The sequence below is a fragment of the Trachypithecus francoisi genome, unplaced genomic scaffold, assembly GCF_009764315.1.
Source record: "Trachypithecus francoisi isolate TF-2019V2 unplaced genomic scaffold, Tfra_2.0 Lachesis_group13, whole genome shotgun sequence".
NCBI lineage: Eukaryota > Metazoa > Chordata > Mammalia > Primates > Cercopithecidae > Trachypithecus > Trachypithecus francoisi.
The window spans coordinates 5,983,253-6,003,958 of record NW_022681458.1 but is presented as its reverse complement, the minus strand read 5'-3'; the positions used below and the strand labels follow the sequence as shown (position 1 = coordinate 6,003,958).

General features: G+C 46.2%; 1 protein-coding gene and 1 long non-coding RNA gene across 9 annotated transcripts in view; both read left to right on the top strand.

The window, feature by feature from the left end:
- The window catches only part of AGAP1 (ArfGAP with GTPase domain, ankyrin repeat and PH domain 1), a 637,917-nt gene that overhangs the window by 499,786 nt on the left and 117,425 nt on the right, over nt 1–20,706 (top strand). The window lies entirely within an intron of this gene.
- LOC117094349 lies at nt 7,412–7,870 on the top strand. Its single transcript, XR_004441519.1, has 3 exons — nt 7,412–7,606; nt 7,659–7,667; nt 7,826–7,870. It is a non-coding gene; the product is annotated as an uncharacterized LOC117094349 (long non-coding RNA).

The window sequence follows — 20,706 nt, the reverse complement described above, 5'->3', positions numbered from 1 at the left end:
CTTCTTGAATTGTGAGTCGGGGAAGAAAAGTAAAAGAGTCTCCACAGATTCAGACTTGCAGAAAAATGCTTAGAATCTTGCTGTCCGTGAAAGTGAAACATCCAGCCTCACAAATGTCCACACTTCTCTCTCATCTGTGAGGGCCCAGATAACAGGGGTGGTGAGGAGTGCACAGAGGAGCCAGTCTTCCTGGGTTTGAGATGCATGGTTAGGAGTGCACAGAGGAGCCAGTCTTCCTGGGTTTGAATTGCAGCTCCACTTCTTCCTGGCAGGGTGGCCTGGGCGAGTGCCACACGCTCTCCCATAGTGCTCTCTGCTGTAAAATGGGAACGGTCAGGTTGTCCACCTCCCAAGACTGTTGTCAGGATTCAGTCAGTGAACTCCTGTGCTTCAAGTGTCTGGCATGTAGCGGCAGGCGACCCTCCATGTGGGGACAGAGGCTGCCACCCATTCCTTTCTGAGGATTCAGTTCTTATAGACTGCAATATTAGGGAGCCAAATTATGTACAGTGTATTTTCAGATTTTATTGACTCACCTGAGAAAGGCTCGGGGACATTGTCGTGTTCTTCTAAGAGATCACTTGTTATATTATGCTTTTTAAATGTTGAAGGCAATAATCATCAGAAATTACACATTAAATAGCACTGAACCACATTTTTAAGGTGACTCTTCAACTCACCAAGAATATCCTGGCCACTAAGGTCATGCCCGCCTGGGGATGCATCAGGGCCGTGGACGCCGAGGAGAGCATAGCCTCCTGTTAACATAGCCTCCTGCTGCTCTTTGGGGTAGACCAGCTGTTTCCATGCACAGGCTGCGCATTGCTTCATGGCCTTCACAGTTGAGCTTGTGTTGGCCTCTTTCCATTGTGAACCATGGATGTCTCTCTGACCTCCTCCATACCTGGGAGAGCCTGGCTGGCCACATAGTGGAACTGGAAATGCCTCCGTGCTGTCATGTCTGGCTTTCATGTAAGATAGTAGCAAAAGTTATTGTTACACATCACAAAAATATGAGTTTACGGCATGGATTGATTTTTTTCATATGTACAATCCGAAAATGACTTTAGCAGAGATTCTGGCTAGTATGTGGAGTTGTTTAAGTATGTAAGTATCGATAGCAGCATATATATGGGATTCCCACAATTGACAGTTGTACAGTTCAAACACCAAACTGGTTTTACGGGGAGGAAGGCGATTTGCAGTGATCTTTTCCTCAGCTCAGGCCAGTCTATACAATACTATTGATATGTACTGCCTTGGAGCGGCCTTGGCAGCCTTGTGTTCTGACCTGCTGCCAGTGTTTTAAACATTTCACTTGGGTTAGTCTTGTCCCTTCGACTAGACTGGAAGCCCAAGAAGGCAGGAGACTAGTCTCAGATATTTCCTGGTGTCCCTGAAAGTCCAGCACAGGGTGTGCGTGTGGTATGTGCCTGATAGAAACTGCTTCTCAAAGTGGAAGATAGGGAGCATCTCCGTAGGCCTGTAGGGAGGTACTAATTGGATTTGCAATGTATTTCTTTTCTGCAAGTATGGTTTTATGTGATATAAACCAATGCTTCCCAAAGTTCACATTGTGGAAACTGAAGCCAGCAAGATACCGTGAAGGAAAATGCATGGAGAATGTTGCAGCCTGTCTCCCTGTTGGAGTTTTTGATGCACAATACCCAATGAAGGGCTCTGAGAAACCCTCCATTTGAAAATACCCTTGTTTAACTTAAACTATTTCTTACCAAACCGGCTTTACCACACCCTTCTGCTTTGGCTGTGTAGATGCCGTTCCAGTCCTGGGGAGCGCAGGTGTGTCCCCAGGTGGACTTTGAGAAGGTAGAGTTTTAATTACTTACCCAGCAACATTTGGGACGTCCTGAGACCTCCTCACTTCTAATTTGGGAAAAGTCTGTAAGCAGTTGGGATTTTACTAATATGAAAACCCAGAGCATTCCAGATGTCATAGGAACACAGGTCCTAGGTGTTTTGTTTTGTTTTTTTAGCTTCGAAAAGTTACAATAGCCCGTAAGCCCGCTCCACAGGACAGCTGTAGCACAGACACCTTCCCCAGGGACCCCCATTGGCTGTGTGTCCCCCAGCTTCTAATTCCTCTAGCATATCATGCCCAAGTTACGGCTCTCTTTCTGTATCCCCCAAAGCTTCTAAACACGCTTTCCATGTATGTCCTTTTTAACAGTCTTGTCGTTCCATACTCTCATTTCGGCAAGACACCTTCATCTTAGAGTGCCTACGTCCATTCCTGTTGAAACCCATCGTATTTAGCATTTCTCCATGTCTGTGCTTTTATGCCCTCCTGAAAGCTGGTTCCATTTAGGGGTGTTCTCTGTCATGTTCGTGCTGTGCCATAGTTAATGAAGATAACATAGTTGATAAGGCATACCTCAAAATTCATTTCTTCTCATGCAACAAGTTTTTTAGTGCTCATACTTAGTTACCTGTGGATAGGACAGCGTGAACAGGGGGTCGTTTCTTTCTGGTTTGGAAGTTGAGAAGTAGGTCATTACCATGTTCAGTCCTGACTTTCCCAGCCCCCTGCAAACAGATGATACAGTGACCAGGCAGCAGTGGAGAGTTCAGAGTGCTCAGTTGTTCAGATTTCCACATTACACAAACTTCTGAAGGGAAGAGCGTGATGGATTTCTTTTCTTTTTTTCCCTTTTTTTTTTCTTTTTTTTTTTTAACTAAAATTAGAATAGGCCAGGCACAATGGCTCACACCTGTAATCCTAAGGACTTTGGGAGGCCAAGGCAGGTGGATCACAAGGTCAGGAGTTTGAGACAAAGGCCAGGTGCAGTGCCTCAAGCCTGTAATCCCAGCACTTTGGGAGGCCGAGGCGGGCGGATCATGAGGTCAGGAGATCGAGACCATCCTGGCTAACATGGTGAAACCCCATCTCTACAAAAAAAATTACAAAAAACTAGCCGGGCAAGGTGGCGGGTGCCTGTAGTCCCAGCTACTCGGGAGGCTGAGGCAGGAGAATGGCGTAAACCCGGGAGGCGGAGCTTGCAGTGAGCTGAGATCCGGCCACTGCACTCCAGCCTGGGTGACAGAGCGAGACTCCGTCTCAAAAAAAAAAAAAAAAAGAGTTTGAGACAAGCCTGGCCAACATAGTGAAACCCCATCTCTACTAAAAATACAAAAACGTTAGCCAAACATGGTGGTATGCTCCTGTAATTTCAGCTACTTGGGAGGCTGAGGCAAGAGAATCGCTTGAACCCGTGAGGCCGAGGTTGCAGTGAGCCAAGGTCGCACCATTGCACTCCAACCAGGGAGACAGTGCAAGACTGCTTCAAAAAAAAAAAGAATACAACAGTATCTTATTCTGTACCACAGTATTAAATGGATGATTTGGAGTACCACAGTAGTAAATAGCTTATTTGGAGTATTGCTTATAAATAAAATCTTTAATTTACTTAAAGCTGTCATGCCCCACCCCCCCTCCCATAGTAAAAAAAAAAAACAAAAGAAAAGGCTAGGCACAGTGGCTCATACCCGTACTCCCAACACTTTGGGAAGCCGAGGTGGGCACATCACTTGAGGTCAGGAGTTCGAGACCAGCCTGGCCAACGTGGCGAAACCCTGTTTCTACTAAAAATACAAAAATTAGCCGGGCTTGGTGGTGTGCGCCTATAATCCCACCTCCTTGGGAGGCTGAGGCAGAAGGATTGCTTGAACCTGGGAGGCGGAGATTGCAGTGAGCCAAGATGGTGCCACTGCACTTAAGCCTCAGCGACAGAGCAAGACTGACTCAAAAAACAAACAAAAGAAACAATTAAAGAAGAAAGACCTTCTGTGCATCATAAACGGAAGGCACATTCACCGTGCACAGCAGCCCCCCACCGACGTGTGGCAGACAACCTTAGCAGAGCAGCTTGACACTGTGGGTCCGATTCTGCCATCAAGAAAGCTGCACAGACCTCATCGGAAGCTGTTGATGCTTTGGTCCCATCGATGATTCCATTTCTCCTTCTCGGAACCGTGCTTTAGATGCGTCACTGCAAGCTGTGGCCTGAGTGTGGTGATGGTGGTGGTGGTGTGGCAGTGTTCCTTTCTTCCTTGCCTCTGGCTCTTCTGTCCCTCACTTTCCCTCACCCATTGCCAAAAATGGGTTTGGAGGTCATTGTGCAATAGGTCTGGAGGTCAGCCTCGATCAAAGACCACTCTTCAGCCCTCTCAGCCTCCGTGCAGTGTTATTAGCTGTTCCTGATTTGGATGTGTGAGCCCAAGCTGCCACGTGGGCTCGGAGGGATGCAGAGATTAACCGGAAGCTTGCCAACCGTTTGTCACACAAAAAGCAGTGCCAGTAAACTGGGATACGCTAAATCATTTTTCTCAAGATTGAAACCTTTTATCAGTTGTGTCAGTTTCATTATTCAATAAGCGATTAGTAGCGGCCATTGTCATTTATTTATCTGTAGTTAACAACTCAAAGCTTCCGCCAGCAGGGCCCCCGCTTGACACCTGCACCCAGGTGGAAACCCGTCCACGGCCCACCTCTCCAGCAGAAATTAGGCCACACTCATCTCCCACGGCCACTTGGCCCGTTAGAGATTCGTATCTGACAGGTGTCTTCTAATTTTTTAACTTATGCCTTGACACGTAGTTAATTTCTACTGTAGTTATGAGAATAGTAAACAGGTGGACATTATTCTGTTACCACCTACTGATCCTTTTATGAAAATATTCTTGCCTTTTCATTTAAATGCCAACCATCTTGATTAGAGAAATTGTGTTGTTCCTACCTGCACCCAAGCGCTGATGTCAGCATGACCTGGCGGTAGAGCCAGGCCCTGCCAGCCGGCTGCCCACCGGGGACCTTCTGTTCACCATTACGCCCAGTTCATCTGGAGTAAGGAGAGAGGATGGAGCACAGCTCCCAGCCTGCAGGAACAGACCTCTGGAGACGCCAAGGGCCTGGAATCAGTGTGTAGGTTTGTGTAGGTGGAAGTAATCATATAGTGAAATTGTGATTAATGGGAAACAGTCATTTTAGAATGTTGCCAAATCGTGCTCATCCAAAGACGCCTCTGCGTATTTTGTAAAATTTGGGAACCACTGAAAGAGATTAATCCTTGCCAATTTTTTTACTTTTTTACTGAAGTCTAATTTATCAGAAGAAATAAATCCACCACTAGCTAAATGTAGGAGAAGAAAAAAAAAAATCACTGAATGTATGTATCATGGAGACCTGTTTAATTATTCTACCAGAGTTCTGGCTTTTCCCATAATGGAGACAGGAGTGTGTGTGCATGCATAGGTACATAGATACATGCGTATTGCCTTTAATGAAGATCTTTGTGGTGGTGGTGTTGTTGTTGAGACAGAGTTTCACTCTCGTTGCCCAGGCTGGAGTGCAATGGCGCAATCTTGGCTCACTGCAACCTCTGCCTCCCAGGTTCAAGTGATTCTCCTTCCTCAGCCTCCCAGGCAGCTGGAATTAACAGGCGCACGTCACCATGCCCGCCTAATTTTGTATTTTTAGTAGAGACGGGGTTTCTCCATGTTGGTCAGGATGGTCTTAAACTCCTGACCTCAGGTGATCTGCCCACCTCAGCCTCCCAAAGTGTTGGGACTACAGGCATGAGCCACCACGCCTGGCCTAATGAAGATCTTTTAAAATATAGTATAACTCGTAATTTAAGATGTCATTCTAAATTGCATTTCTAGTACTTTCCAGCACCTTTCTCTACTACCTTAAGGTTACTGTTCGGTATTTTTGTAGCGTGGCCAGAGATTTTTGTGAGGCCTAGAGCCCTGTCTTGTGTCTTCCATGCCCGCAGCATCTAGCTGACCGTGGGGTAACTGCCCACTGTATGTGGGGACTGCGTATGTTGATCCTTGTGAAAGCTTTTGGTTTATTGTTTAAGAAGAAGTGGTTTTGAGAGCTTCTGAGCCACTCCAGCTCCCCAGCGCAGTCCGTCTCCAGAATAACCAAGAAAAACTCTTTTGCTTTCCTAACTAAAACATCTGAAGCCCATTCCAATGGAAGGTTCTGGTCTGCCCTCTTAATTGCATAGTAGCTCAGTCGCTTCTGTAGGGATTGCATTTCTAAGCGGACCTCCCAGTGCATTTGTTTATGGGGTATTCTTTGAAACTGCGAGCCACGGTCATCTTCCACGTAGCACTTCAGGGTCTCGGAGACTGGTGAGAAATGTGAAGGGCCCACAGTTTGGATGCAGTTAGGTCGCTGTTGCCTGCTGTTTTACTCTGAAAGTGGACCTCAGGCGTTTGTAATTTCAGTGATTAACGAAATCGTGTCAGTAAATTGAGAGACTAACATAAGATTGACCAACTTTGAGTTTTGCCAAACAAGGATATTTAAAACAATAACCACTGTGAACTGCCACCATCATTTCATAGAAGAAGACTGCGTAAGCACCGACGGGAGAGAGCAAGTGTAAGCTCTGGCCAAGGTACAATGAACTGACTTACCCTGACGCTGCTCAGAGCCTCTTTTTCTAATTTTACTGCAGATGGGAGGAAAACATTTTGTATCAGTGTTTAGGAAGCTCTGCTCAGTTACCACCTAGTGGAGAAATCTCGGAGAAAAAGCTAAAGATTACCTGAGGCATATGTCAGGTTTTCTTGACTGCAGGGACAGGGGTAAGAAGATGGATGCACTGGAGGTGAGCCAGCAGGCTCCGGAGCCCCTCTCACTGAGCCCCTACCTTACCCCTGAAAGCTGTGGGGCTTCAGCCTAGCTCTTACACCTCTGGAATGGAGATAGAATAGTAGTTCACTCATGGAAAGGCTGGGAAAATGGAATGAGATAAAATAATGCCTTAAGGCCAGCTTTCTAAATCTAAAGCTATGGTAAGTGCTCAGCATGGTACCTGGCTCAGCAGAAGTTAGGGATGGTGATAGTGACAATGGTGAGAGGTGCGGGTGGTGGTGATGACGACGATGATAGCAGTGGTGATGAAAGCAGTAATGCTGATGGCGATGGTATGATGATTAATGTACAGTGGTGATGATGGTGAGGTTATGAAGGTGGTTGTGACAGTGGTGGTAATGATTGTGGTGACATTGGTGAGAGTTGGTGGTGGTGGTGGTTGTGAGTGTGGTGAGGATGGTGAGAGTTGGTGGTGGTGGCGGTAGTGGTGATGGCAATGACAATGATAGTATGATGATCAATATGGTATGGTAGTGATGATGGTGAGAGGTATAGGGCTGGTAGTGACAGGGGTAGTGGTGGTGATTATGGTGACAGTGGTGAGAGTTAACGATGGTGGTGGTAGTGGTGATGGCAAGAATGATGATGATGGTATGGTGACCAGTATGATATGGTGGTGATGATGGTGAGAGGTGGTGGGGGTGGTGACAATGGTGGTAGTGATTGTGGTGATGATGGTGAGAGGTGGTGTTGATGATGGTGGTGATGATGGGGTGGTGGTGGTGATGATGATAGTGGTAATGGTGATGATGGCAGTGTGATGACCAATATGGTATAGTGGTGATGATGGTGAGAGTTGGTGGTGATGGTGGCGGTGGTGATGATGGAGGTGATGGTGGTGGTGGTGATGATAGTGGTGGTGATAATGGCGATGATGGCAGTGTGATGCCCAATATGGTATGGTGGTGATGATGGTGAGAGGTTATAGTGATGGTGACAATGGTGGTAGTGATTGTGGTGGCAATGGTGAGAGGTGGTGGTGGTGGTGGTGGTGGTGGTGGTGGTAATGGTGGTAATGGTGATGATGGCAGTGTGATGACCAATATGGTATGGTGGTGATGATGGTGAGAGGTGGTAGTGATGATGATGGTGGTGGTGGTTGAGGTGGTGGTGGTGGTGATGATGGTGGTGGTGGTTGAGGTGGTGGTAGTGGTGATGATGGTGGTGGTGGTGGTAATGGCGATGATGATGGTGGTGGTGGTGGTAATGGTGATGATGGCAGAGTGATGACTAATATGGTATGGTGGTGATGATGGTGAGAGGTGGTAGTGATGATGATGGTGGTGGTGGTTGAGGTGGTGGTGGTGGTGGTGGTGGTGGTGGTGGTGGTAATGGCGATGATGACAGTGTGATGACCAATATGGTATGGTGGTGATGATGGTGAGAGGTGGTGGTGATGGTGGAGGTGGTGGTGGTGGTGATGATGGCAGTGTGATGACCAATATGGTATGGTGGTGATGATGGTGAGAGGTGGTGGTGATGGTGGAGGTGGTGGTGGTGGTGATGGTGATAGTGGTGGTGGTAATGGCGATGATGGCAGTGTGATGACCAATGTGGTATGGTGGTGATGATGCTGATTATGGTATTGATGAGGAACCTGTATCTTGATGCTTCCCTGAATGTTGGGGGTCAGGTCTGAGCTGTGTAAAGCAGGGCAGTGTTCTGACTTCCATTCATTTAAACTTGTAAGTCACGATTTTTACATTTTTGGGTGCTCCTGATGTGTGCCCAAAACAAATCTGCTACACCAAGAATGTAGTTTTATAGTCATGAGTTCAGAATAGTCTCATAGACCGTTGATCCTGCTTCTAATGACTGTCAGAAAGAATGTATGAAGGCCAGCTTCTGGACCGGTGTCCTCACATGCGGACGTCCTCCAAGGTTGGTTTGTTAGTAGCCATGAGCGTGCAGCGTCCATCTGGGAGGACACGCGCCCCCTGCAGGTCAGCGTTTGTGTCAGCATCACTGGAGAGCTGCGTGTTACGTTCTTATTTTTATCTTTCCAATTACACTAAGTCCTCACTCAACGCCGTCAATAGCTTCTTAAAACTTTGACTTGAAGCGAAATGACTTATAATGAAGCCAGTTTTTTTCCTCATCAGCATCATAACGTAACAACTTAGAAGGAAACAAAGTTATTTGAGGACCTGCTGTACACAGTTTTGCTTCAAGTCACACATGTCCAAGAACCTGTCGATGGCACTGAGGACTTTCTGTACAAAAATCGCTATGCGTGACAGCTCAAATAATAAAAAGTTGTTTAGAGACAGTGGTCCTGCGTCCCCCTCCTCCGTCCAGTCCCCTACCCTGAGCGTTGATGGTAGGGTGTGAATCCCCCATCCCCTGAGCCTGTTCCTAGAAGGCCATGGAGCCCCGGCTCTGTGCAGAGGCTGGGCAAACACCAGCCCGAGCCTGACTTGAGCAGGACGGACACGGACGTCGTTGGCACTCACTTCCCTTCAGGGAGGTGCACAATGAGGAACAAAACACAGGTGATTTCAGATAGTGGCACGTGCCTGGGGCGATGAGCCCCGATGGTGTGGCGGGCCAGGTGCTAGAGATTGTGTTTGCAGTGAGGGCCACTAAGGAGGACGGAGGAGTTGCCCGTGACAGCAAGAAGGAGCCTCACTTGTGCTGATCCGTGAGGAGGGTCTTCCAGGCGCAGAGAGTGCCTGATGAGAGAGGTCCTGCGTGGAAGGAACCGGGGCCAAGTGAGGGAGGCAGGCGCCGCATGGCATGAGTAGGACGAGAGTCTGTGCCACCAAGGACTGTCATGCATCTGTTGTGGGCTGAATTGTGACCTCTAGAAGGAGATGAGTTGAAGTTCTAACCCCCAGTACCTCAGAATGTGGCCTTATATGGAACCAGGGTCATGGCAGATGTCATTAGCCATACAGGAGTGGAAGGGATGGACCCTCAGCGGCGAGACAGACACACAGAAAGCACCGTGTAGAGACTCAGGTGGTGGCTGGGGCAGCACGGCTGTGGGCAGAAAAAGCTGAGATAAACGCCACCATCAGAAACCAAGAGAAAGGAAAGGAACAGGTCCTCTGGGGAGCCTTCATGGGGAGCACAGCCTTCGGGCCTCTGAGGAACCCAGAGGAAACGCATTTCAGTGGTTTTACGCCACCCAGCGTGCAGTGCATTGTGACAGGTGCAGGCTACTAGTGCCCCCCGCCCAGTCTCTTGTGTCCTCCGCACAGTAGGGAGCCGGGGAAGGTGTGTTAACGTGAGCCTGTTAACATTGAAAATTCCCCTCTGGCGGCTGGGCAGAGTGGGCTGCAGGGGCTGAAGTAGGCAGTGGTGGCGGCGGGCACCACAGGCATGGGCACCACAGGAGAGACACAGACTGTGGGTTGGAAGCAGAGCTGGCAGGACTTGCTGATGGAGTTAATATGGGAAGTGGGAGGACACAGAAGCCAGGGCTGGGAGACCAGGAGGCCGAGAGTGAAAGAACAGCACATCCTGGAGGGGCAGGGATTTCACCTTTTGTTTTGTTTCTGCATAAATTAGGTCATACCATGTATATTCTGGAATTTTACTTTTCTAATTTAACGCCCCATGAGTCTCCAGTTCTTCCACAAGCTGTTTGAAAGGCTGCAGGACACTGTGTAGAATACGTGGCCTCTAATAGGTTTCGTTGGGCATTGAAATTGCCCCAACTGTGTTTTAACAGTTGCCAATAATACTGCCCTGAACGTTTTAAATACACTCTGAAGCGCTCATGCTTTGCTCCTGTGGACGTCTCTGCCTGAGAAGAAGCTTGCGTTGCACATTCAACTCATGCATCCATGGCTGGTCCTGGACTTGGGTGAGGACACCGTGAGAAACAGCCAGACTTGGGATGTCTGTGTTGGCAGGGCCATGGGTGAGAACAGAGAGTTTCTCAAGTGACGTGCCTAGAACTGCTGGCTTCCCTGCACAAGCAGTGCTACCAGGGGCCCATTTGTTACTGAGTCATTCATTCAGCAAACCCGTTCAGAACATGTGTGGTAGGCACGTGCTGGGCTCTGAGAATAAACAGACAAACACAACATTACCCATGCATGCAGCCTGAGCCCAGGAGGCTGCCGGTCATGTCCTGCAACTGCCAGTGTCTCAGAGCTCAGATGTCATCCCCAGCTGGACAGTCTGCAAATGACTTTCCTTCTTCCCCATCCCCTTTCCTATCCTCACTCTCTTCCGTGTATCCATGCGCACATGTGTGCACCTGTGTGAGTAGGGGAGAGACTGTGTGCTTTCATAAGCGAATCCTGATTTTCTGACAAAAGAGACATGAAACAAATATGTTAACAAGTAATGTCACCCCCTCTCATGAGTGGGTCACTGGCTGTGCTTATAGAAGGTCTTGGAAAGAATTACTTCATGCATTCCTGTTCATTGGCAGTCTTTGGCCTTTGAGGGTGGAACTCTGCATCTTCTTGTCCCTCCTGGATGAATACAGGACACTTAAACATTTAAAGCAGGGACACAGAGATGGGCAGGTCTGTGAGAGTCCCCCTGAAAAGCGAGATTTCATATAAGTATTGAATTTTACCAAAAGTTTCAGAAGTCCAATTCGTATTAGATTTCTATAAATAGAAACCTGTATATGATATTTCTTGCATTGAATTCAGTATGTGCTCAAGTTAAGTGTGGTTTGAAAAATGACCAAGCCTCCTAAGGTGAAGTTTGTGGGTGAGTAGGAGGGCCGGGGTCACTGGGTTCCAGGACAGCCACGAGATACCTGCTCTGCACCCAGCTTTTCTTTTGTTTTGCTCACCAAGAAGACGACTCAGGAACTAACACAGAAGTCAGTTAGAAAGTTATTCACATATTTGCCCACTGTGTGCCGACAGAGTCTTACTCTGTTGCCCAGGCCGGAGTGCAATGGCACCATCTCAGCTCTTACTGCAGCCTCTGCCTCCCAGGTTCAAGCAGTTCTTGTGCCTCAACCCCCCAAGTAGCTGGGATTATAGGTACATGCCACCATGCCCAGCTAATTTTTGTATTTTTAGTAGAAACGGGGTTTTGCCATGTTGCCTAGGCTGGTCTCGAATTCCTAGCCTCAGGTGATCTGCCTGCCTCAGCCTCCCAGTGTGCTACTATTCCAAGAGTGAACCACCACGCCCGGCCCGGGATGCTTTCTTTTCATGGGTCTTTGTCCTTTGGAGGGCCTTGACCTCACACAGCAGGGGAGGGTGCTAGCCCACACCAAGGCACCAAGATTTTACCCCCTGTGTGTGTGGTCGCACGTCCTCCTCATGGCCATGCTGAGATGGAGGTGGACTCTGAGCACAGACAGGGGACCCACAGCCCAGGGCCCGGAGTCACCCCCAGCCGCCCTGCACCACTGCCACCCGCATGGGGTGACCTTAAGTCCCACACCCCAGCTCTCTCCACCCCACACTCTCCCTTGGATTTGCGCCTGTTCTTTCTCTGGCCATGCACCTGGTGGTGCAGAGAGGAGGGCCTGGTGGGCACTTCCACACTGATCAAATTCAGTCATTAACCCCACTGAAACCTGACACAGCCTGCGTGCAGGTCACTGTGGAGGGGTCCCTGCTGTCCTGCTACTTTGTTTTCTGGCAGTTTACATGTCCTACACTATCTGTAAGTATGTAACTTTTTTTCCAAAGAATTTAAAAGGAAAGAATATGAGAGAACCCCTAAATAATACATACGTGGTATAGATTGATGTGATCAGACAGTCAGCCCCTGGACTCCGTGGCTCTGTGCTATGGGTAGTTTAGTATTCCTTTTTCTGGCAACTCACTTGGGGTTTTTACAGGTGGAATGAGCTTTGGTGAAAATAGCCAGTGGGCACCTCATATCTTGTGCCCCACATATTCCTATTTAGGACAGTGTATTGTGGATGCCTGGGCGACTGCAAACCTCCTCCTGTGTAACTTTGTCACTGTCTTTCCTGTCTCAGGAAAGATGCTCATTTTGTCTCCCGACTGTAGCAGTTGGGGTTCTTGAGACCATTCCTGAGTTCAGACCTTCCCAGGGGAGATGAGCGACCACAGATGTGCCTCGGTGAATTTCACAAAGCCAGCTTAGCATGACCCAAGTCTCCAGCTTTACTGAACTTTGTCATTGTTATTAAAAAGATGATTTTAGTGTGCTGATTAGAAGCTGGGATCCAAATTCAACATAAGCACAAACCTTTTTTTCCCAGTGGGCCAAAACTCATTTCTGATCATTAAAAGCTAATCCTGAAAATTAGCTGGAACATGGTTCAAGCATACGTTGTAATCTGTTAAGGGCAAAAATAATAATTTCAAGCAGTGTTCTGCGTCTTTGTGGAAACAGCTGGTCTACCGCCAAAGAGCAGCAGGAGGCTATGCCCTCCTCCCACAATTCCAAATAAAATATAAGGAGACAGCACAGTATCCAGAAGAACTGGCATTGGTAACTTATTGCCTCCAAAGAATATTAGTTAGCAAACATACTTTGAAAGCCATCTTCGCAATCGTAAATTAAATAGTACTTCTTTCAGTCACAACTGAATGCCAGTTGGGGCAGGCTTTCGAGTTGTTAAGCAGTTCAGTAGCAAATATGACATACAGTGTGTGTGCCACAGTAAGATTTCAAATTGTCATTAATTTGTAAAATTTAGTGAGGAGAAGAAATGATATATTGTGACGAGATAATAGTGTTCTCTGTGTGTACTCCAAGCTATCAAATACTTCCAGCCTTTAATTTGGCAGTGTTACTCTTGGCATTTTACTCTATGGAAACAACTAAAATGAATGGAAGAAAAAATAATATTCCTGTTCAAGATGCTTATTAGAGTGTATTTGATAGACCTTATTTTCTAGGAAAGCTTTAGACTTTTAGAAAAATTGAGGAGATATTATAGGTAATTCCCGTAGGCTTCCCACCACTTCCCCCTGACAAGTTTCCGCTGTTTTGTGTGTGTGTGTGTTTTGGTTTTTGTTTGTTTTTGTGATAGGGTCTCACTCTGTCACCAAGGCTCGAGTGCAGTGGCGCAATCTTGGCTCATTGCACCCTCCACCTCCCATACTCAAGCGATTCTCATCCTTCAGCCTCCGAAATAGCTGGGACTACAGGAGTGTGCCACCGGCTAATTTTTTTGTTTTTGGTAGAGACGGGGTTTCACCATGTTGGCCAGGCTGGTCTCAAACTCCTGACCTCAAATGATCCGCCCACCTCAGCCTCCCAAAATGCTGGGATTACAGGTGTGAACCACCATGCCCACCCTATCCCCTGTTAATTTACCTCTTTCATTAGTATGGTACATTTCTTACAGTTAAGGAGCCAATATTGACACGTTTTTATTAATTAAATTCCACACTCTCTTTGCATCTCGTTAGCTTTACCCTCATGCCCTGTTTCTATTCCAGGATCCACATTTTATTCCGTTGTCACGTCTCCTTAGCCTTCTCTTGGCTGGGACATTTTCTCAGACTTTTCTTGTGTTTGATGACCTTGAAGGTCTTGAGGCATGCTGGGCCAGGTGTATGATAGGAGTCCCTCTATTGGAATTTGTGCAGTGCTTTTCTCAGGATTAGTCTTGAGGTAGGAGTTTTGTGGAGAAAGACCACAGGGTGATGTGCTATTTCCATCCTATCCTGTCAAGGGTATCTACCGTCAATTTTATTTATGGCTGCTGATGTTGACCTTGATCCTTTGACTTGAGGTAGTGTCTGTCAAGTTTCTCTGCTGTGAAGTCATTGCGCCCCTCCCCAGCCCATGCTGTACTTCTGGAAGGAAGTCACTCTGCACTTAAGGAGTGGGGTGTTAGACCCCCTGTCCTTGAGGGCGGGGTGTCTATGTAAATTACGTAGAATTCTTGTGCAGGGGAGATTTGTCTCTGTCCCCCATTTATGAATATATTCAATTGTCTATTTATATTCATATGGACTTGTGAATATTTATTTTGCATTCTAGCCTGCTATCCAATACTGCTGTGGCTCAGATTATTCCACCTGTGGCTCCTAGGAGCTCTTCTGGCTGCTCCCGCGCCCTTTGCTCCTGCACCCCATCTCTGTGGGTTTTCTTTTGTTTGAGCACTTTCCTTCCTTTCTGTCAGTACAAGGTGCACTTTGTATCTTTCCTGGCACAATCTTAGAATCAGCTGTTTCCCCAAAGAGCTTTGGTTCCTTTTACCAGAGAATAGTATTAGAAATCAGTGTCTTGGAGCTAGGTGTGCCCATTGCTTCTGGGGTGCCATTTCTTGGTTCTCTTGGCCAACAGAGTAAAGAAATACATGTGTGTATATTAACCTGCATATGCATATATATCTACAAATGTTTCTAAATGTAACCATTTGTATCTATATTTAACAGATTTCATATTCTCACTGGCATAAAATTGGAAATAACTAAGTGTTTTAACATAAGGAATGGCTACAACTCTGTTATACTACCTCCATGATGCAACTGTTATAAGGGACAGTTTGGAAAACTATGGAAACACAATACTTCACATTAAAAAGTAGTACAGGTCTCTGTTGGATTTATGCTTACAATGTGATAGTTGTGTGTGTGTACGGATAAGAACTTTAAAGGAAAAATGGAAAAGGTAGATTAGCCATGGCTTATTCTTAATATTAAGTTAACATAAAATTAACTTTGCTTCTGCATTAATGTTAGTCTTCCAATGAGTTCTTGCTGAAACCTGAATGAAGTTGATGTATTTAATTTTAAATGAAAGAAATGAGACTTTTTTTTATTCCGTTGTTGTGTTAGCCCTGCAGTGCCTTTTCAGGCCCTCCCAGATCAGTAATGACCTTGTTTACTCATTCACAGTAACCAAAGAGCATGCTAGAAAGTTGCGAAGTTACGGTCAGAGCAGTTTTATGGTAGGAAATCTGTGAGTGTTTAAAGGAAGGTATTTCCATAATAGCGAGAAGAGCCCAGAGTTGGGAATGCTTCCTTTGTTTTTCCACGCTGATCTTTGTATTAATACTTGACTGACTGAATAAATGCTGTGTATCTTATGGTTTTCATGATTTCTCAAACCATCAGGATACTTTTGGGAATTTCCGGACAAGTCCTTAAATGGAAAAGCTAAAATTATCTCTAGTAGATATTTTCACCAGTCTTCAGTTCAGATGGCTGACATATAAGAGGAACGCGATTGACTGGATAACCCTGAAGTGTATCATTTCACCCGCTCTGGTTGTCAGAACTCAACTACAAAGATGGCAGATCAAATACTTCCAGAAGAGTGGTGGTTTGCCATTGTGGAGGCTGGTGGTCCAGCGATCACAGCCCCCCAATTACGGCCCTGCGTGAGAGCACAAGCAGCAGTCATTACATAATTATACCTTTGATGAGTTGCTTGAACTGGCCATTGCCTTTGAAATATGATAACACAATTTGGAGTTTGATTAAGAAACAAGTTTTTTGGAATGTTTGAAAAAGATTTTGTGTTTAAGAAAAAAAAAAAGAACCAAAAGGCCTGCAATATATTCTGTTAGAGGAAATTAAAAAGAAGAAAGGGATGAGGGAAAAAAAGAGATGAATGTTTCCCATTATCACCCATTTCTGTCTCAGGAGGGCTGAGGTGGCCCCTCCTCACCAGCCTCCCCATCCCGGCATCCCCAGCCCCCAGCCTGCTATCCGTTTCACAGAGCAGCCAGCCAGTCCTTGGAGAGGGGATATGAGAAGGGGCAGAAGTCAGGGGACCTGCGGCTGCTCCTGGGCACCACTACTGCTCAACCCACACAATTGTGTGACCACAACTGATCAAATCGCACAAGAAAGAGGTGCATGTTACTCCACACGTCATTTGGTTTTGAAAAGCTAATTTGAACCTCATTTTTTTCTAAGTGAGAATTTGGTTTACTGTGTGTGTGTTTTCAATTTTGATTGCCAAGTATTCAGTCCTAACACATGTGATGATTGGAGTGCATGTAACACTGTGCAGCCGAATAACTAGACCTAGAAAATAAAACTGATCACGGTGAGGTTATTTTCTAGGCAGGGGATGCCTCATGATGCTGGCTGGGGCCCAGCCACACCCGAGGCCTCGTGGGTTTCTGTTCTTACGTTGTTGTCGTATACCCCGCAGAAGGGGAAGCCCAGGAACCATGGCGCCTTGGTGTCAAATCCCTGACAAGCCATCCTCCAAAAAAGCCTTTCCTTTGCAAAATGAACAGGCACTCTGTGAAAACAGGGAGAGAAGTTTCTGGTTTTCACTGATGCATTTCTCGTGTTCATTTGACAATGTGCAAAACAAAAAGTCTACATTAGAAATGTATCGTGAAGTTATATCCTACTTCAACTCACTGTTTTTCACTCCCTGTGAAAACTTACACTCGGCCGGGCGCGGTGGCTCAAGCCTGTAATCCCAGCACTTTGGGAGGCCGAGAGACGGGTGGATCACGAGGTCAGGAGATCGAGAACATCCTGGCCTACACGGTGAAACCCCGTCTCTATTAAAAAATACAAAAAACAGCCGGGCGCGGTGGCTCAAGCCTGTAATCCCAGCACTTTGGGAGGCCGAGACGGGCAGATCACTAGGTCAGGAGATCGAGACCATCCTGGCTAACACGGTGAAACCCTGTCTCTACTAAAAAGTACAAAAAACTAGCCGGGCGAGGTGGCGGGCGCCTGTAGTCCCAGCTACTCGGGAGGCTGAGGCAGGACAATGGCGTAAACCCGGGAGGCGGAGCTTGCAGTGAGCCGAGATCGCGCCACTGCACTTAAGCCTGGGCGACAGAGCGAGACTCCGTCTCAAAAAAAAAAAAAAGAAAAGAAAACTTACACTCTTGGTGTTGCACCGAAATGCCCAGTGGATTTGGGGTGCACCTGTACCCTTGATCTCTGCCTCTGCGTATTTCTAGGCCAAAGGGAAAACCAGCTCTCTACTTAATTGGAACTTCTGGTTTTATGGCATATCCTGGAGGTCTTGCTTCGTTTTTATTTTCCCTATTTTCCCGGGTTGATGGTATTTCCCGGGTGCACCTACATGGGCCCACTATGGAGAAGCCCATGGCAGTTTTCACAGAGTAAGAGGTTGAAAGAAGCCACCAATGTGAAAGTTGTATTTACTCTATAAAGAAAGCCGTTATGAGTTATTGGAAACCAGATTCAAATTCCCTAATTCGAGATTGATGACTTTTATTTCATGAGTTTTACTTAGGTATTTTATCTTCTGTGTTTTGTGGCTCCAAATTACGAAGACTGTTGGCCTTGACAGAAACTGATCACGATAAAGTTATTTTCCTTCCTGAACATGTGTCCTGTATATTTGCTTGGCCTCGGGTTTTGTTTAATCCCTTCAAAGGCCCTTTGAACTGACGTTTCAACATGACTCCTTCTCTGTGAGGTCTCCGCCAGGAAGCAGCCATCATGTCAAGCCCCTTCACAGCTAAAGTAGTGAGTTCACATAGTGGAAGAATCTTCTGGGTTGCATCTTATGAAAAAAAGAAATCCACTGCCTTTTTATAAGAGAACAGAACATTTACACCGTCTTGTTGAGCAAATGAACGTTCAAATGGCCAGCACAAAAGAAATCCCCAATCTCTAACCTCACAATGAAATTGCCACGGACAAAAGATCACGGGATGCCGGGCACACTAAACTGGAAGTGACACAGAACCACAGCAGAATCCGCTCACACCCGCCGAGGTTCCTGGGGGATGATCTTTCTATCAAGGATCCTGGTGCCGCAGTCAGCCTGAAACACTGCGAGGAGCAGAGACGCTCCCCTCTGCAACGGTGGCATTTATACTGATGGCATCTTTAAAAATAAATTAATACACGTCTGATGTGGACAGAGAGTAGTACTGTCTGACAAGGTGATCATTTGACTTTTCTTAGAGGTACAAATTTACACTCCCTTATATGAATAGAGAGAGCTATTTGTTTCATTCGGAGACAAGACATTGTTAGAAATGAGTGGCACACCTCTTCAACCCAGCCACTGCCTCCGTGGAGGTAAAAAGATCCTATTAGTTCTCATAATTGATTCTGAGGGCTGCAGCGTGCCTCATTTAGCCGGCCCTGCTCGGTTCACGCCAGGATGTAATTCATGCACACTTGGACGTCCAACATGGCTGACGCGCCTTGGACACACAGCCTCAGCGCTGCATCATTTTTTAATCAGCTATCTGAGGAATATTTATCTGATCAACAAAGAGTGCTGTCAGGAGGAGACCAGAGGTGACATTAATAAGCTTGTGGTTTCCTGGTACAATGATGGAGGAAGAGTTTAGAATAAAACCCTGCTCGTTTGAGCATGCCGGCAGACTAAAGAATATTTTTATTCTGCTTATACAGAGCCAGTCAAAAGAGTCTCAGGTGATAAGTTTTCAGGCATTCACATGTGTTAGTTTAAAAAAAAAAAAAAAACTTTTAGAGAAACAAATTAACACATTTTATTTCAGAATAAAATTGAAGTCCCTCATGTTACAAGAACCCAGATGAAAAGCTGTAGCTTCTAAAAATAAGTAGAGGTGTAATAATTGGGAGCTGTTAACGCTAAATGATTCCAGCTCCTCTAACTTAGTAGAAAGACGTAGTAAACTGCACACTTTCCCCTTCTGTCTCTCTTTGAAAAGATCGTGACTGTCTGTTAGTAATTACAAGGAGTTGAGTATATTATGCCAGGCCTCGTTTGGTCATCCAGACACAAGATTTGTTGTTTATAACTATCAGATGCCTTAAGAAATGTTCTGTGAATTAAAGTTTCCATCAGGCTTTCTTCTTTAAATGCATCACTCTGGTTTGCACCACGTGAGACCCTCACGAGTGGAGTGACACCCATCCCATCTGCCAACCTGAAGACATAGAAAATACATACATAGCCAGTGCAGACATAAAGCACACTTTGTCCACATTAGGATTGTGGTACCAGAAGGTGCCACAGTGATCTCTCTTTGTAATTCAAAGACTGCCTTGTGAATTCAGTTTACTAAAGCCTTCGGTGTTCCTCAACAGGAGGGCTCTGTGTGTGTTTGCAGGGAAATTAATACCATTGTTAAGATAAGGGTAAACATGTTATCTTAGAGTTTAGGAGTGAGTCCGCCTGCATTGTCTTAACCTGAGTTTTTCAAAGTTTTGATCCTTTTAATCCTTAGAAAATACCTTCCAGCCAGTATGATGATGCGTTTTCCACGTGTGTTTTAAATTCCCAGCAGTCAGCGGTGATTCTCTTGTTGCACCTCTTGCTGTGATACCCACATGTAGCACTCTTGTGTTTCACCTGAGCTCACGGTTCACGTTTTGGCACCATTGTGGGGCCAGTGCTGTCCTCCCACGTGTGGCATTCTCTCCCCAGGCCCACTGACTGTTCTGTGTACCCAGATTAGAGCTCAGAAAGTTCCATCTGATTTGCAGACTAAAGTGAGAAGAGATAGTCTTGCTGTCTACAGTGGAGGTGACAATCAGTTTGTACCACATCTGAAATTATACCTGTGGGATTTCATGTCTATTGAGATTTGCATGTGTGTTTTTAAACATGTAAGAGAATGCTGAGACATCCTGCCGCGTACATAGCTATGGGAGGCATTGTGAAACTGTTTACGGAAGAGACTTTTGCCTATGCAGCAAGCAAAATAGCAGAGTGGAAAACACAGAATGCTCACACCCTGCTGCCTTTTTATTGAATAATAGGTGAAATTTTGATATCAGAATAATAGGTTTTGTGAGAAATAGCATTAGTAACAAAATCAAAATAAGTTAGCCTGTGTTTAAGAGGAAGAATATTCCTGAAAGTAAAACAGGAATTTTACTAATACTTTTAATTGATTTTAATTAAAATAAAGACCTGGAAAGTTTAGTCTATAGCTAGTCCCCCTGAAGTCCCCGAGAATCACCTTTTATTCCAAAGGCCTGAGACCAGAGGGAGGCTGCCAGTGGTGGGCAGTGGCCTGGTGGCACCGAACATCAGCTCGGAGCCTCCTGGTTCCATTTGGTGCAGTGCCTCCGTAGCCTCTGGGCGTGACTCCAGGCAGCGGCATCCGACATAACCCGAGGTGTTATTGATGATAATAGGATTGTATTTTCTCGTTGAGAAGCTTCTAAACAAGAGAATTTAGAGCGATCAATGTCCCCGGAGACCGA